This window comes from Sapajus apella, unplaced genomic scaffold, assembly GCF_009761245.1.
Source record: "Sapajus apella isolate SASKATOON/1434 unplaced genomic scaffold, GSC_monkey_1.0 scaffold50, whole genome shotgun sequence".
In the NCBI taxonomy this organism is placed as follows: Eukaryota; Metazoa; Chordata; class Mammalia; order Primates; family Cebidae; genus Sapajus; species Sapajus apella.
Genome location: NW_022436990.1, coordinates 8,993,560 through 9,005,562, shown reverse-complemented (window position 1 = coordinate 9,005,562; position 12,003 = coordinate 8,993,560). Strand labels below are relative to the sequence as shown.

The 12,003-nt window shown below is 40.1% G+C and overlaps 1 long non-coding RNA gene and 1 other non-coding gene across 2 annotated transcripts; one reads left to right on the top strand and one right to left on the bottom strand.

Moving 5' to 3' along the window:
* Positions 1-790: 790 nt before the first annotated feature.
* On the bottom strand, positions 791-9,357 carry LOC116526298. The gene is made up of 2 exons (XR_004258083.1): positions 7,056-9,357; positions 791-1,026 (listed from the first exon to the last, which is right to left on the bottom strand). It is a non-coding gene; the product is annotated as an uncharacterized LOC116526298 (long non-coding RNA).
* Positions 9,358-11,300: 1,943 nt separating this feature from the next.
* LOC116526396 lies at positions 11,301-11,407 on the top strand. The gene has a single exon (XR_004258134.1). It is a non-coding gene; the product is annotated as a U6 spliceosomal RNA (small nuclear RNA).
* Positions 11,408-12,003: the final 596 nt, after the last annotated feature.

Sequence of the window (12,003 nt, the reverse complement as noted above, 5' to 3'; positions counted from 1 at the left end):
TGACAGGTACTGAGGACAAGGATCAAATATATAATTTTTTTCTTTTTACTTGGTATAACTAAGCAACTTTTATTTGGTGTTCTATAAGAATTTATTCCTTTTTTTTTTTTTTTTTTTTGGGAAACAGAGTTTCATTCTTGTTGCCCAGGCTGGAGTGCAATAGAGCGATCTCGGCTCACTGCAACCTCCACCTTCTGGGTTCAGGCAATTCTCCTGCCTCAGCCTTCCAAGTAGCTGGGATTACAGGCATGCATCACCACCCCCAGCTGATTCTGTATTTTGAGTAGACGTGGTTTCTCCATGTTGGCCAGGTTGGTCTGGAGCTCCTGACCTCAGGTGATCTGCTGCCTCGGCCTCCCAAAGTGCTGGGATTATAGGCGTGAGCTGCCGCGCCTGGGCTAAGAATATATTTCTTGTTATGCCACAGATACCTTTTGAGTCTTCCCATTGATTATCCCTCTTACATTAGAGGTCTTTCACAGTGTTTCTGCCAACTTTAGGCCTTAGGAAAAGCCTCTGAAACGATGGTATCCCATTCTGGTACCAGATTTCTTGAAAAGCCCCCTGGAGCCTCTGTAAGCCCTCAGAATCACAAGGAACACACCGTGGCTGCTGGTGCACGTTCTTCAGCTTCTCCTGGTGACAAGCTGGTGAAAACTCTGGGAAGCTAAGAGTAGGGGGCTGGTGCTGAGACTACTCTTTGCCACCCAACCCCACTCCAACCCACACTGCACCCCCACTCTAAGGTCCTCATGCAAGGCACACAGCCTTCTGGGCTTGGCGGATGCACCTACCCATGTGGGCTTCCCTGCTGGGGCGCTGAGTCCTCATATCGGGCAGGCCTGTGCCCCGTTAGGGTGATCCCCAGCAAGGCAGCCTATTTTCTCTAACTTGAGTTGGCCGCCTTCCTGGTAGCTGGTACTTCATTCTGACTCTACTTTTTTCTGCCAGTACAGTTGGCTCTCCACACCTGCGGGTTCCACATCCTCAGATGAGACCAATCCCAGATCAAAAATGTAGTTACACCTGCAATGTTTATAACATGTCCTGAACATATGCCGGCTTTTTTCTTGTCGTCATTCCCAAAACAATACAACAACTATACACGTAGCATTTACTTTGTATTAGGTGCCGTAAGTAATCTAGAGGTGACTTAAAGAGTACAGGAGGGTGTACTTAGGTTATGTGACCCAAAAGTATCTGAGATAGGTCTCAATCGATTTAGAAAATTTATTTTGCCAAGGCTAAAGACACGCCCGTGACAGCCGCAGAAGATCCTGAGGACATGTGCTCAAGCTTGGCTGTACACACTTTAGGGAGACATGAGCCATCAGTCAGTATGTGTAAGCTGTACATTGGTCCAGTCCAAAAAGATGGGACATCTCAAAGTGAGGGCTTCCAGGTCACAGGTAGATAAGGGACAAAAGGCTGCACTCTTTTCAGTCTTTGATCAGCCTGTCACTGAATACGCAATTTACATGTGAGAGGCAGTGGCGGAATAGTCACTTATGCCTTAGTATGGCTCAGTGAATCTGCATTTTTACATAAACAATAGGGAGGAGGAAGCACTCAGAATGCAGATATCAGGTGAGCAGAGAAATGACTTTTTAGTTCTGTCCTTTGTCTGTACCTGTGAAGATAAGTTATCAATTTACGTTGCCAGGGTAAAATTCAACAGACCCATTTTAGGGAAAAAGAACTTGATGCCCACAAGGAATTTCCTTGTGAAGAAATTGTGAGGGAGGTGTGTAGCTTTTTTTAATCTTTGCAGTTATCTTAGGAATAAAATGAGAGGCAGGTTTGCCTGACTTGACTCTTCATTTGGCTGATTTTGGAGTCCTGAGATTTACTTTCCTTTCACAATTATATGCAAATCCTATATCATTTTATATCAGGGTGTATTAATCCATTCTCACGCTGTGGGGTTGATAGCTCATACCTATAATCCCAGCACTTTGGAAGGCTGAGGACAGCAGGTCACCTGAGGTCAGGAGTTCAAGGCCAGCCTGGCCAACATAGTGAAACTTCGTCTGTACTAAAAATACAAAAATTAGCTGGGCGTGGCGGCACGTGCCTGTAGTCCCAGCTACTTGGGAGGCTGAGACAGGAGAATCACTTGAACCCAGGGGGGCAGAGGTTGCAGTTAGCTGAGATCATGCCACTGCACTCCAGCCTGGGCAACAGAGTGAGACTCCATCTCAAAAATGAAAAAGAAAAGATTTTAATTGACTCGTAGTTCCACATGGCTGGGGAGGGTTCAGGAAACTTACAATCATGGCAGAAGGCACCCCTTCACAGGGCAGCAGGAGACAAAATGAATGCCAGCAAGGGAAATGCCAGACCTTTATAAAACCATCAGATCTCGTGAGAACTCACGATCACAAGAACAGCAGGGGGGAAACAGCTGCCATGATTCTTCCTCTCACTGGGTCCCTCCTATAATATGTAAAGATTATGGGGATTATAATTCAAGGTGAAATCTGGGTGGGGACACACAGCCAAACCATATGACAGGGACTTGATTGGTATCTGAGGAGTCCTGGAACCAATGCCCCACAGATACAGAGGGAAGACGATTAGGAAGAAAAGTGGAGGGGACTGCAGGGGGTGACGGAGGTTGAAATGTCTGACAAAATTTCTTAGTTGATCAGGAGTGGCTTTCTGCCATATTTCTTTTGTTTATGCTTAATAGAACTATATTATAGGACATAATTTTAGATGTCAGCAGTATAAGTAGTGAAGATAGTGATGAAGAGAATGAAGAACTGAATGAATTGCAGGCATTACAGGAAAAAAGAATAAATGAAGAAGAGGAAAAGAAAAAAGAAAAAAATCAAGTTAAAAAAAAAAAAGAAAAAGGTCTTACTCATCCAGTTCAGCAGAAGGACACTTCAAAACAAAAGAAACAAAAATATCAGAAGTAAGAAACGAAAAAAGAGTAAATCAAAAAAAAGGGAAACACTACAAAAAGGAAAAAAAGAAGAGAAAAAAGGAAAAGCATTCTTCTACCCCAATAGTTCTGAATTTTCCAGAAAGTAACTGAGACTTTGGCTTAAGCCATTAAATTTAAAAATTGTTTGTTAAAATGTGTTTGCCCTTCCTTGGAATTTGCTATCTATTATACATTGCAATAAATCACAGCCTTTTCCATATTTAAAAAAAGGGAGAGAGAGAAGAAAGGAAGAAAGGAGGGAGGAAGGGAGGGAAGAAGGGAGGGAGAGAGAGAAGGGAGGAAGAAGGAAGAAAGATCTAAAACAAGCCTAAAGCTGTCTCCTTACTATTTAAGTTTGGCCAAAAGGTTTTTCTGTATGTCATAACTATAACAAGAAGAGATGTAAACAGACTGTAGCCTACACTTGTGCCAATCACCAAGTGTTGGCTAATCAAATGTAGCAAACTGTTTCAACTGTGTTCAAAGAAGGCAAACACTGAGCTGTAACCAATTCAGCTGTTTCTGCACCTCACTTCCATTTTCTGTATGTCACCTTCCTTTTTTTTGTCCACAAATCTTCCACCATGTGGTTGTGCTGAAGTCTGTGAGCCTATTCTGGCTCAGAAGGCTTCCTGATTTGCAAATTGTCCATTGCTCAGTTAAATTCCTTTACATTTAATTTGGTTGAAGTTTTTTGTTTTTTGTTTTTTTTGTTATGGAGTCTTGCTCTGTTGTCCAGGCTGGAGTGCAGTGGCATGAGCTCGGCTCACTGCAACCTCCACTTCCTAGGTTCAAACGATTCTCCTGCCTCAGCCTCCTGAGTAGCGGGGATTACAGGCATATGTCACCACATCCAGGTAATTTGTGTATTTTTAATAGAGACGGGGTTTCATCATGTTGGCCAGGCTGGTCTCAAACTGCTGACCTCAGGTGATCCACCTGCCTCGGCCTCCCAAAGTGCTGAGATCACAGGTATGAGCCACTGCACCGGGCTGAATTTGAAGTTTTTCCTTCATCAGAAGGAAGGAAGGAAAGAAAATTAGAAAAGCAAATAGAATCATGTCTTACTAAACACAGTGGTACTACTCTTAAGCCTCTCCATTTTTTAAATGTTCAATGCCTCCTTTGCTTGTTAAAAAGAAACGTACATAACTTCACTTCTTGATTTATGTGATTGTGATGCTTCCTGCTAACCTGGCTTACTCCCCGTTTGGCCTCCTCAAAATTTCTCCAAACCTTTCCAGCAGCAGCATCAGTTTTGTCTGACAACTGGCAAAAAGGAAACACATAAAAAGTGAATACTCAGGCAATTTTCTAACGATAAGAACTGTTTAGAGGCCGCCTGCCTCCAAGAAGACTGAGGAGATAAGAGAATGATCTGGGAATGTCTTCAATATATTGCTGTCTTCTTGATAAACATGAGATGAATAAGAGTCACTGCATTTCAAAGTAAAGGTCAGAAAAGCCAGGGAGAGGAGGATCCACTAGTCTGAAATCCTTAGAGGCACTTCAAGGGCTTGAAGAACTAGGCTGATAAAGGCAGGGAGTTGTGATTAAATGGATGACGGAGGCTTGAACTTTACCTGCAACGTTTAGTCTTCATCTGAAAGTGAGAGTGGTTTTGGAGCCTTAAGGAGAAGCAGGTGGAGGGCTACACATGATTGGAGACTCATGCACTGAACAGGGAAGCAGTGGATTTCAAAGTGGTGGAGCATATCGTAATCACCTATGGTACGTTTGTCAAACTCTCAGTTTTGTTTCATCTCTGCTCTCTATTGATGAAAAAGAACACCCCACTGCCCATGTTCTCTTTTTTAGTTTTAAACAGTTTTGTTTTCCTCAGAAAACTAAAAACAGAACTATCATATCCCTCTCCTACCACTGTGCAATGGAGCCTCTGTTACTCACAGGAGAGTATCTGTCTCCCAGGTGGGTTAAGGTTAGGAGTGTATCCAAGCTTTGTGGGTCCTGAAACCGATACAATTTTTGGGAACTTCTTTAAGAAAATAAATACAATCTCTATAAAAAAATTATAAAACATTGATGTGAGAAATTAAAGAGGACACACAGAAATGAAGATATTTCAGGTTAATGGATCAGAAGAATCAATATTATTAAAATGTTCATACTACCCAAAGCAATCTAGGCATTACAATCCCTATCCAAATACAAATGACATTCTTCACAGAAATAGAAAAAATAATCCTGAACTTGATATGGAACCACAAACGATCCAGAATAACCAAAGCTATCTTGAACAAAAAGAACAAAACTGGAGGAATCACATGGTCTGACTTCAAATTATACTACAGAACTATAGTAACCAAAATAGCATGGTACTGGCATCAAAACAGACACATAGACCAATGGAACAGAATAGAGAACACAGAAACAAATTTACACATCTACAGTGAATTCATTTCGACAACGTTCCAAGAACACACATCAGGGAAAGGACAGTTTCTTCAATCAGTGGTGCTGAGAAAACTGGGTATCTGTATGCTGAAGAATGAAGCTAGCCCCCTATCTCTCGCCATATGCAAAATCAAATCAAAATGGATTAAATAATTAAATCTAAGACCTTAAGCTATGAAACTATTCAAAGAAACATTGGGGAAACTCTCTGAGACATTGGACTGAATCAAGATTTCTTGAGTAATAACCCACAAGCACAGACAAACAAAGCAAAACTGGACAGATGGGATTATATCAAGTTAAAAAACTTCTGCACAGCAAAGAAAACAATCAACAAAGCGAAGAGACAACCCACAGAATGGGAGAAAGTATTTGCAAACTATCCATCTGACAAGGGATTAATAACCAGAATATATAAGGAACTCAAACAACTCTATAGGGAAAAATCAAATAATCAAATTTAAAAATGGGAAAAACATCAGAATAGACATTTCTCAAAAGAAGATATACAAATGCCAAACAGGTGTATGAAAAGGTGCTCAACATCACTGATCATCGGAGAAATGCAAATCAAAACTGCAATGAGATATCATCTCACCCCAGTCAGAATGACTTTCATGCCAAAAGTACACAATGATGAATGCTGGTGAAGATGTGGAGAAAAAGGAAAGCTTGGACACGGTTGGTGAGAATGTAACCACTATGGAGAACAGTCTGGAGCAGTTTAGTTTTTTTAGTTTTAGTTAAACATTTAGTTTTCCTCAGAAAACCAAAAATAGAACTACCATATGATTCAGCAATCCCATTGCTAGGGATATACTCAAAAGAAAGGAAATCAGCATATTGAAGGGTATCTATACCCCCAATTTTATTGAAGCACTATTCACAACAGCCAGATTTGGAGGCAACCTAAGCGTCGGCCAACAGATGAATAGATAAAGCAAATGTGGTTTGTAGGCACAATGGAGTACTATTCAACCATAAAGAACGAGAGCCTGTCATTTGCAACAACATGTATGGAACTGGAAGTCCTTATGTTAAGTGCAATAAGCCAGGCACAGAAAGACAAACTTTGCATGGTCTCACCTATTCATGGGAGCTAACAAAAAAATTACAACAATTGAACTCATGGAGATAGAGAGTAGAGTGGGATGGGGAGACTCAGAATGGTTAGTGAGTACAAAAATATAGTTAAATAGAAAGAATAAGAGCTAGTATTTAATAGCCCAACAGGGTGACTGCAGTCAACAATAACTTACTGTATATTTAAAAATAAGTAAAAGACCATAATTGTTTGTAACATAAAGAAAGTATAAATGCTTGGGGTGATGGATACCCCATATACCCTGATGTTATTATTATACATTGTATGACTATATCAAAATATCTTATGTACCTTGTAAATATATATACCTACATACCTAACGACTTCCAGTTCCATCCATGTTGTTGCAAATGACAGGATCTCATTCTTCTTTATGGCTGAATAGTACTCCATTGTGTACTATTTACGCACAAAAGTTAAAAATAAAAAACCTTAAAAATTAAAATTTAAAAAGAAGATAAATACAAAATAGAGAATATAAATGCCTATAATCAACATAAAACTCATTCAGAGCACTCCAGGGCCACATGCAGATTGGCATCACTCATTTTAGTAATGGCGTGATGTTTCCTTGTGTAAATGCACTGTAATTTACTTGCCTACCCACATTGAGAGATCTGTATATTGTTTCCAATCTCTTGCTATTACTGTATATCCAAGGCTGCCATGAGTACCTTTGTACAGGTATCAATTCCCATACTCAGGAACATATCTGAAAGACAAATTTTTAGGAGAGAAATCACTGGGTTAAAGGGTTTGTGCATTTCTAATTTTAGTAAATGTTACTAAATCACTCTCTATAGACATTGTTCTAGTTTATAGTCCCACGAGCAGAATATGAGGGAATCTGTTTCCCATACCCTGGCTGATACAATGTTAATATCAATCTTGTTTTATCTTTGTCAGTTTGACAAGTAAAAAAAAAAAAAATCTCTCCTTTTTTTCGCCATCAGTGAGTTTGAGCACTTTTTCCCATGTCTGAGCAGCATATGTAGGCTTCTGATTATTGTTGTTTTGATGATCTATTCATATTCTTTGACAGTTTTTTTTTTTTTTTTTCTATTGGGTTATTGGGTTTTTTCTTACCGATTTGTAGAAATCCTTTATATTTTAGGGAATTTAGTCCTTTGCCTATTATGTGAGTTTCAGATATTTTCCTCAGTCTTTCTTTGGTCTTTTGAATTGGCTTATAAAAGGGCCTTTGCCATAAATATATTTTTTAATGTCATTAAATTTAGCATTCCAGGAGTGGGCTATTTTAGCTTTGGTGGTCAGCAAAGGCTCCTCTGAAGAGATACATTTCATGCCACAAGCAGGAGACAAGTGCTCTAGTCGGGAGGTCCTAGGGCAAGAATGTGCTCGGTGTGTTAGCGGAACTGAAAGAAGCCCTGGAGAGCACAATACACAGTGACACACCAGGAAGGAGCGGGTCGCACCAGGCCCAAGTAGGGAGCTTTGAAAGCCAGGGACAGACATGGGCTAGCTTTTGGGCCCCAGAGAGAAACCAAAATAAGTGAGAAAAGAATGATGTGAAGTCAATCTTAGGTTCTACATAACTATTAAATGAACATTCCAATAATTACCAGAGTCCAGTGTGGAATGAGCTCCAGGGTTATCTGTCAGCTTATTTCCTGTCACTGAAACTTCTCACAGCTGGGTGGCAACATGGTAGAGGAACTCAAACATTAGATGGGGGTTTGACTGGTTGACATTTATCTCCAGTCTAAGCTTACCAAGATTCTGAGATTCTCTGTGGTGTATATGCCCCTGCATTTGTCTTTCCTTGTGGTTTCCCTCATTTCTTAAATATGCTTCCTTTCCATTATCCTCCCACACGTGGTAGTATTGCCAATGGTTCATTCTTAGCTCCACGGATACCACTAAAGGCCAAGTTTATATACAGTTTACATGGAAATATCTATTTTCAGTGACACCTGTTTCTATGTACGGCTTTCACAGCTTACACATACCTGACACTGGAACCTTCTTTGACCAGGAGTTTCTGAGGACAGGAACCACATCTTTTCCCTCCTGTGTTGTATCTGGGTACAGAGATATGGATCCACTAGGCACTCAATAATCAGGTGATGCTAATATGCATTCACAGGCTATTTTTGCAAAATTGCTAATTATAGACAATATGGTTTCCTCTTAACAGCTGAGAGCTAGGAACAGTGAGGGTAAAAGACTGCCCTGAGGAATCAGGATAGGAAGCTGATCTGGAAGCCTTCCCTACAGATTAAAGCCACAATAATAGATGGAATCAGTAAAGCAGGATTCAGTAGAGAGGGTGCAGGGAGACATGAAAATAAAGAAAACATCCATGAGATCTCTAGCATAGAAACACCTTAAAAACTGAGAGATGCCCAATAGGAAAACAAGTCCTAAAATGCTTTTTTAAAATCCACCCTGGATTTTGTGGGAGCTGGGAGTTGTCCTGCTTCAAGCACATTGCAGTACAATTAGATATACAAGCATAAAGAATCCTGTTTTATGATTTGCTCACTGTTTATGTTTTACAACTTTTTGCATACACAAGCAAAGGAAAACATTGGCAAATGGGGAGGAGGGATAAGCAGCCCAAAATATCAACGAACAGGAGTTGATTTTCTGCTTTTTAAAAAAATCCAAAAATCCATTCCACATGACAGCTAAGTCATTTTGCTCCTTGCTTACCATATATTCTCCTTATCAATGGGTACATAAAGAACAACTACAAAATTGTTCTTATAGAACAAGGTCAAACAAAAAGAAAAAAATACAGAACATAGTGAATATTCCCTATGTAAATCCTGAATTTAGACTACCAAAACCCAGTAGAGACCTGACTTATGCTAGGCCCTTGAAGAAGTTTCTACTTTTTTTTTTTGAGACCAGGTCTTGCTCTATTGCCAACTTGGAGTGCAGTGGTGCGATCTTGGCTCACCGCAACCCTCCACCTCCCGGGTTCAAGCGATTCTCCCGCCTCAGCCTCCTGAGTAGCTGGGACTACAGGCTTGCGCCACTATACCTAGCTAACTTTTGTATTTTTAGTAGAGATGGGGTTTCGCCATATTGGCCAGGATAGTCTCCATCTCTTGACCTCATGATTTGCCTGCCTCGTCCTCCCAAAATGCTGGGATTACAGGCGCGAGCCACCGAGCCTGCCCAGAAGTTTGTACTTTCTAAGGCTTTGTATTTCAGCCTTTTTTCTTTCACTGTTACCTAGCAGGACCCCAGTTCTGACTCTTGGTGAGTGTGTGAGGCTTGGAGCAAGTCACTTCTCCTCTCTGGGTCTTGGGATCCTCTCCTTTTGAGGGACACAGGATTTGACAGCTTCTCCCAGACACTGTCTCCTATGGTTCTACGAAAACTTTACTTTCCACTGCCTTTTTTCCATTCATTTTATGGCCTAAGAAAAAGCTGCTGAATTTTTAAGCAATGCTAGGATTCTGTAGAAGGAGTTCATCTGATCTGCTGGTGCTTAAAGTAATATACATACATTCTGTCCATAAAACATCCCACCAGCACCCAAGCAGGGTCTTTCTGCACCTCCTCCTAGAAGTAGGCACAACTGCTGTCTCTGCGATAAGATCACACAACTCGAGGAGCATAAAAGTCATTTACGTTGTGAAGCAAAAGGCCATGGCTTGATTTTATTTACAGTCTAATCTAGCCTGATCATAAACGAATCATTTGGAACAACTAGATTTTGAGTTGCTCTAAATTTTTTTTTGAGCAATTAATAGTTCACAATTATTTTTGTTGACACTAATGGCAATAATAAACAGTAAACCATTCACAGAACCTACATTCGTATAACTTCTGTGGTGTGTGTCCATTTGATGAACCTTGATAGTTAGGAAATGTGTAATCCCATAAGAGCAGGTTTCCTCAAGACAAACCGCTCATGAAAAAAGTTAGAAGTTCGTCTTTAATTCCTGTTTTAGAAGTGTTATAAACTTGCAAATTTATTTTCCAGTTGATTCAATCTGCCATCTCTAAATCTTTAGGGAGAATTACAGAAATGGAGATAAAATCTTGGTAATTTATTCAATTTTATCACTTCTACTGATCCCATAAAAAGACTCCATCTGTCAAATTATCTTTTCTTAAAACAAAAAAAAAAACCTTTTCATAATTTTCTTCATATGGGTATGTTGAAACGAGTACTTTAAGTATCTGTGTCATGAAAACTATTGACGTTCCAATAAAATCTGTTCTTTCTAAATGATCTGTTCTTTAGCCTCTTGTGAGAGGAAAACTCCAGCTTCTATCATTTGTTTATAATTTGCTTGTGCAGCATGGGATTTATTGCTTTGGGTGAATATATTATGGCATATTCGAGTAGTGTAGAATATTCTTATGTTAACATATTCTGTGATTTGGATTTCAATCCCTAATCAGTACATCTTTCTTTTTAAAATTTCTGCCTTGGTTTTCTTGAAAGTCAAATGATAAGACTAAAAAGAAGAGAAACCTACTTGAATCATATCTTTGATCATATATTTTGTTTTCTTATTTATTAATTGTTGTCGTTTTAAGACAGGGCCAGGCTGGAATGCAGTGGCTTGATCTCCGTTCACTACATTCTCCACCTCCCAGGCTCAAGCGATCCTTCCACCTCAGCCACTCAAGTAGCTGGGATTACAGGCACACACTACCGCGCTTGGAGAATTTTTTAATTTTTTGTAGAGACAGGGTCTCACTGTCTTGCCCAGGCTGGTCTCAAACTCCTGGACTCGAGCAATCCTCCTGCCTTGGCCTTTCAAAATGCTAGAATTACAGGTGTAAGCCACCACGCCCAGCCTGATCATACATTTTAAACCTTGTTTCTGTAATCACAGTCTGTGTTAATGTCAAGCCACCGTGCTCGCTTCGGCAGCGCATATACTAAAATTGGAATGATACAGAGAAGATTAGCATGACCCCTGCGCAAGGATGACATGCAAATTCGTGAAGCATTTCATATTAAAAAAAAAAAAAATCAAGCCACCCGATCATCTAAGCGCCATTGGAGAAACACTCCGACCCGCCATGAGGTTTTCTGATTTCTACTCTTAAGTAGGCCTTCATGATACTAATCTTTGATTAGTTCTTTCATTCTCTCAATGACTATGCCAGAGCTACTGTTTTCTCTTCAGGTTCCCATCTACAATTGTAAGACAAAATAGGGGACACCCAGTTAAACGTGAATTTCAGATAAGCAATAAATAAGTTTTAGTGTAAGTATGTCCTTTGCAATATTGACCAAGTCCTGTATTTGCTAAATCTGGCAACTCTACCTCTAACCTCTCTTTCTCTCTTAACTAACTTTATCTCATAGTAAAATTTGAAGTCATTAGCAGGAACTTCCTCATCTTCCTGCCATCTCCTCTACAAATGTACCTACCTAAGGCATATCCTCATCTGTCTCTCTCCTACTCTAGTCACTGGCCGGTTCAGGACCACCCACTCCCTGCCCATCTCCTGCATTCAATGTCCTGACACAAAAGTGCAGAGCCACAGGCTGTGTTGCAGTATGAATACACCCTACAAAGCCTGGCACTGAATACATGTATTTAATGGAAGA